Consider the following 6207-nt stretch of genomic DNA (forward strand, 5'->3'; position numbering starts at 1 on the left):
TGAGTTCTGCATTGAGACGTCTATCTGTGAGTAAGGCAGAACTCCACTCGTGTGGTAACTGTTATTGTTACTTCAAAAAGTTGTATGATTATCTATTTTGAAGCTGTTGTTTTGTTTTTGGCAGAAGTGCTCTGTTTCGAGTCACGGACGACGAGTTTCAGGGTTGATGTATGAAACTTAAGGGATGGAGGGAGAAGCATATTTTTTATCAGACATTGGGTTATGCCAATATTATGATGGTAGACTATTGCTTTTACAGGGTAAAACCAACTGCTGTGATATTGTGTTCATATTTTCCCTTTTCTCTACTTCTGTGTTGTGATTTTAATTTAATTGCATTTTGTAATGGTTAACCACTGCTTTAATTTATGCATTTGTAGAAACTCTAGATTTGTATATAGTAGGTTTTTTGAAAAAAAAAAAAAAAAAAAGACAGTTTTATGTTACAGCCTTATTTCCCACGCTTAGATATAAAAAAAAAGGAGTAGTTTGTATTCTTCTTCAGCTAAATCCTAGCCGGCATTTCAATGTGTGTTTTAAACACTGCCAGAAACCCAGACAGTTGATTTGCCAATGCAGACAAAGTTAAACAGGAGCTACTTTGTTGAACAGCTGGCAAAAAGCAGTGTGTACGTGTGTGTGTGTTTTTTCTATTCTTTTGACTTTTTAAAAAAAACGGTTATTTTATGGGTATTACTGCACATCCAAAGATTTTTAAAACAAACCAAAAATTGGAAAAAAAAAGATGTATAATGTTGAAAAGCACTGGCATTTGTGAGGTAGACTTGTTGAGTTTTGATTTGCCATTCGCACGGGTATAGAATGTAGAAGGCGTAGGGCTATGTAGACAAGCTTACTCTACCATGTGGGGAATCTCCTGTTCAATGTACAATCTGAAGCATTTGAAACGAGGGGCTGCAAGTCCCGCTCACTTTGCTGTCTCATGCACAGAGTGAGGTGGAGTGTAGGCTGGGCAGCCGGTCTGCCAGGGGCTGTGCCACGGAGCTGGGTCTGTTTTTATTGCCGTGGCACTGCCGCCTCGCTCCATCTAGTATCTGTTCTTTTGGTACGTACTCGTGTAATGACCATGAGCAAAGTCTAATAAAACTGCAAAGAACCTTACCAAGGAATCAATGTGTGAGTGTGTATGGGGACGATCACCTGCTCATTTCCGTTTTCTGTCTGTGGATGAGTGTGAGTGAGCGTGTGTGCAACTCAATTGTCAAGTACAGCTGAGGTTTTGTGTGTGTGTGTGTGTGTATGTGTGTGCTCATTTGCATGTGTTTCTTCACCGTGTGTCCGTCCGTTGTTAAAACCTGTATGTACTGCTGGTGTGTATGCATGCGCGTGACTGATTGGTGCATATCCCAACAGTGGGTTTGACTCCCCCTGGTTGTCAGAGGCCTGACTGTTAGTATACTGCTTCCTCTCTGTCATGCAGACAGCACAGTATCAGCATGCTATGCAGCCGTTATGTCACACAAAGTATACAGGTTCTTACATTACAGTTATGAAAGCCTGAGATATAAATGGAATGGATGGTGATTTTTTTCCCCCCATTTTCACAATTTCGGTTATTTATTTTGTCCACAAGGAGTTCCCATATGATGGGTAGCTTGGCTGCAAGTCTCATAACAATACTGCGGCGCCTAAGACAATCATCTGGATCTCTTACGCTGGGGAACTAGTTTTCTCACCCGCAGAGGGGTGTCCTCCAGCTATTCATATACAAAGATGCTTGAAGGGTTTTGATAAACAAGCATATTTGTTTTCATAGACATTTAGGAATAGAATACAGTAGTAGTTCATCTTGCACTTGCATTTCAAAATGAAATACCATTGCTCTCGTCAGCCTTGTGCTCTTGTCAACCTTGATCTCTTTCTTTTGACCTCCTTCTCAACTCACAATGCTTCTTCAGTTTTCAGTATGTGTGTGCGTGTGCATGCGTGAGTGCCTGAGTGTGTGCACGTGTGTGCAGGAGAGGCAATACTGTCAGTGTTACTCTCAGATGTATAACTCCATGTCTCATGACTTGATTTGTCATTGCTGTTTCCCAGGCTTTGCTACTGCTTTCTCAGTGCCGTGCAATATCATCTGTTGTGATTGCTAAGCAAATGAAAAAAAAATGAAAAAAAGAAAGAAAATTGAGAAGCAAGTGATGATGTCATCCAGCTTTTTTCAGTGTTCAAAATGTTTCAACATTTCTGTAGTCACAAAAAGTAGAAAATAAACTGTTGGTATTTCCAGCTTCTGAATCCTGGCTCTTGTTATTATTATTTCATTTTATTTTGATTGCGTTGCGTTTTGTCTTTTTTGGCTCAGACAGGCAAATTGAATCAATAAAACATCAAATCAGATGAGAAAGTAGAGGACAAGACAAGCAGGCGTATGAGACTGTTTTGGAGGGGAGCCTGCATGACAAGTAGCATTAGAGTACCAGTGGATAGGTTATGCCTTGCTGTCTTGGTTTAAAGGTTAATTTGCGCCGAGGGGTGCATATATAGGCCTATACATTATATTTAGCTGCTTAAACAAATCAAATTAAAATAATTTGTAAATTCTTAACTTTGAATAGGGCTTTGGAGGGCTCATTCCTATTCATAAATTAGCCATAACCAATTTATTCAAAATGTGGCTCAATTCAGTTATTCTGAGCTTAGCCATCACTTTGTATACTGCTGACTGAGTAATGTCAGGAAAGCACCAATAGCAATGGAACCACCAACTCTGACAGTGCACTGATATAGTAAGTATACTGTATAACCATTTAATTTCCTTTGAAGATCTGATGTTGCAAAAAAAGTCAGAAGTCATTTGAATTCCAAATGGATGAAATACAAAATGATGTGGCCACTTTAAATAACTTTAAAATGAGCAAAGTCATTACATCAGCAAAGTCATCTGGATCATTTAGCCTTAATATGTTTTACCTTTAGTTACATAAAATCATGAATTAATCAAGCCAAGCGGAGACATCCACACATCAATCCATAAGCAATTTCATTGATTGAACTCGGCAAAACAAGAACAAAGCACATTAAATTGATTTTTCAATGGGATTCTAAACCCCACAAATCCACCTGTAAGTAATCCATCACCCAAAGGTGATATGTTGTAGGCTACTCTGATTGCACTGATTCAATTGCATGACCAAAGGAGAAGCAAAAATAGTGAAACTTGTTGACATCAGGCTAAATTTTCAAACGTAGTAAGTTGAATTCAAATGATTGTTGTTTGAGTTCAAAGTCACATTTCTCAGTTAAACACTGAGTCAGCAGTACTGATAGTGGGACTATGGTTGGACCAACAACTTTGTCAAACTTGTCAAAGTAGCAAACTAGCCCCACGGCTGGAAATACTTTTTCCTTTCTAGTACAGAAAGATGTATTTTATAATAAATATTACATTGTAGTCTTTTTTCCTTTTTTTTTATTTTCCGCATTACTTGCATGCTGCCACTAGATGGGGCTATGACATGGAATTTCCGAAACACAGGAGCTTCTTTGTTTGCATTTTTCTAACATTCACACTAAAAACAAATCACACTAAAAGAAGATAATTTAAACACTGTTCTAATAATTTTGCAGAGTAAAATCAATATCTACGAACAGAGATAACTGTCTCCCCACATTTAAAATCAGAGCATCCATAATTGAAATGATATTTGGTTAAATTACACTGAACACTGTGCACTGTGCACAATGGACTAAGACATTTAATCCAAATGAGCTTTACATCAATGCAGATCTTCCGACGGTGGATCGGAAAATGTTCTCATATCTCTTTAAATCAGCAAGGCTTTCAAAGCTCTCTCAGGGTTGCTACTGTTTCGTTTGTTTTGTTTAGGAGTTGCTAGCTCCAGGATGTATCCCTATATGACATCATCTCACTAACTGCAACCCTAGCTGTGTTGCAGGCCGTCATTACAAACCACAAGGTTCACACACCTTAAAAAATAATAATACACCTCTTTGTTCCATGTTAGGCTGTCATTTGCTAATTTTAGATCTGCAATTAAACAGAACACAATTACAGTTTGGGCACCAGTGCAAACTCAACGTGGCTGATCTTCCCCAAGCTGTTTCCAGGCTCAAACCTTGAAAGGACACCACATGGTTCCTAATGCAGGATCTGGCAGATTATGCCTCATTTCCTTAAGTGTAGGAACGACAATGTTAAACACCAGGTGACTTTTCCTGCTTAACATAATTTTGGTGTATCAGTGTCAGTAGACTTACATTGTAAACTTTAGTCCCTTGCCAGATAAATGTCCATCATCAACTGGTAGATGTTTGCATTGTTATCGTGGACCTATGACCCGACATTCTCTGGGTCACTTGTCTGTTTTATCAGAAACACAGGACAAGTTAGTCAATCTAAAATGTATCAGATCCCCTATATAGCTATAGCTATAACCTATGATGGCGATAGGTTATAGCTTTATTGTTAATTTCAGGAGTCTGTCCACAATATCATATTAATTTCTCACTCTGTAGAGTATATATGCGTGTCACAAACACCAATAACACACAAAAAACAACTGCAGCTGTCAAACAGATTTGAGAAGCAGATTCTAGTGTTCTCAGTTTGGCCTTTGTTCCAAGCTGTTCAGAGAGAAGATTAAAACAAAGAGCTCTCTCTCTGTCCTTTTTTATCTGTACCAAAACGGCAATGGGCCAAATCCTGCCCTTAGCTTGAGAAGTGAGCAGAACCACTGATTCTAGATCTATATATTTTCACATGCAAACACTTACTTATACTTTGCTTAAACATAGGTCTCAATATTGGCCTGCCATGCTTTCAAATTGTTATCTTGTGACTTACAACCCATAGCTTTTTCTGTGTAATATTACTTTATGATTATTATTATCATTTTGGTTATAATTATTATTGTTGTCATTATTATTAATGATAATACGACACAATACACAGCTCTCTTTTGTTTACCAACATAACAAGGGACAGATATAGGGCAGTTTACTTCAGTAATATACACAAGCAAAATGATGAATTCATTTTAGATATCAAAAAGAATCAAAAGTTAATAACTAATGCCTTCGCCAGGAACTCCTCTTGGCCAGTTAAGACTTTGAACTACAACATATTACCCGCATTACCTTGAACACAGACGATCTTTGGCGTCCTATAAGCCAAAGCAAGCCACGGAACAAAATGTTCACGACGGGAAAAAAAAAACGAACCCTCATGTGTGCACGTGAACGCTCACCGAATTCCACCGACCAATCAGCGTGCAGAGAGAGTAGCCCATCTCTTGTTCGCGCAGTTCTGTCAGTGACGCGACAGAACTTTACATAAACATATTCAGGTTTTTCAACAGGCACGACGCGTGTCTTCCTCACAAGTTTCTGGTACCACTTGTAACTTTAGCGGCTGGTATGGCTGCGAGTTCATGCGAGGCCGGCCTGGCAGAGAGGGAGGAAGTGACGGCGGGGGCTGTTGTTGGGACACGTGACCAGAGCTGCGCTGATCTGTTTTGACAAGCAGTGAGGGAGGGATGTGAGGAGGGGAGGCAGCAGACTGTGAGCATCACGACTAGGAGGATTCACTGTTTCATCTACATGTCGTCTGAATAATGTCAGTATCGACCTAGTCTTTCTAATTTCAGCAAGTCAACTGGTCTGTCAGCGCTGAATTGGCATATTCTACCCGAGTAAACGCTCGCGGGGGAAAAAACGTTGCCCTCTGCTACGAAGCGGAGTTACGTTAGAGTCTATTCGTTGTTGGTTTGAAAAAAAGTTTTAATGAAGATCGCAAAGGGAAGTCAGCACAGGTGGCGTTTGTAACGTTGAATAGATGGCGACTAATCGAAGGCTGGAGATGGATAGAAAGCGGATCATATCGGTGTGATGTCACCGGTTTAACGTTTCGTGAGAAGAATAATGCTCTGAATAATGTTCTCGTCGTAGCAGAAAAAAAAAACAGAAAAACACCGAGACCGTCCGTCATCGGAATCGGTATATTTTCAGCTCAACTGTGGCTACCTGCGCTATATTGGGCTCGGGGTGTTTGGGAGGTCGTCGTCACCAGTAGACGCTTAACCAAACAAGTGACTGATTAAGTTAGCTGGTTAGTTACTGCAGAGTTAGCGAGCCCCCCGGAGTCGTTGTGAGTAGCCCATGTTACAGGAGAGGGGGACACAGAGATGCATCGCGACGTAACTGTGGTTTAGGTGGTGGAATTTGAGA

The sequence above is a fragment of the Anarhichas minor genome, unplaced genomic scaffold, assembly GCF_050575085.1.
Source record: "Anarhichas minor isolate MPS153535 unplaced genomic scaffold, ASM5057508v1 ptg000062l, whole genome shotgun sequence".
Classification (NCBI taxonomy): domain Eukaryota; kingdom Metazoa; phylum Chordata; class Actinopteri; order Perciformes; family Anarhichadidae; genus Anarhichas; species Anarhichas minor.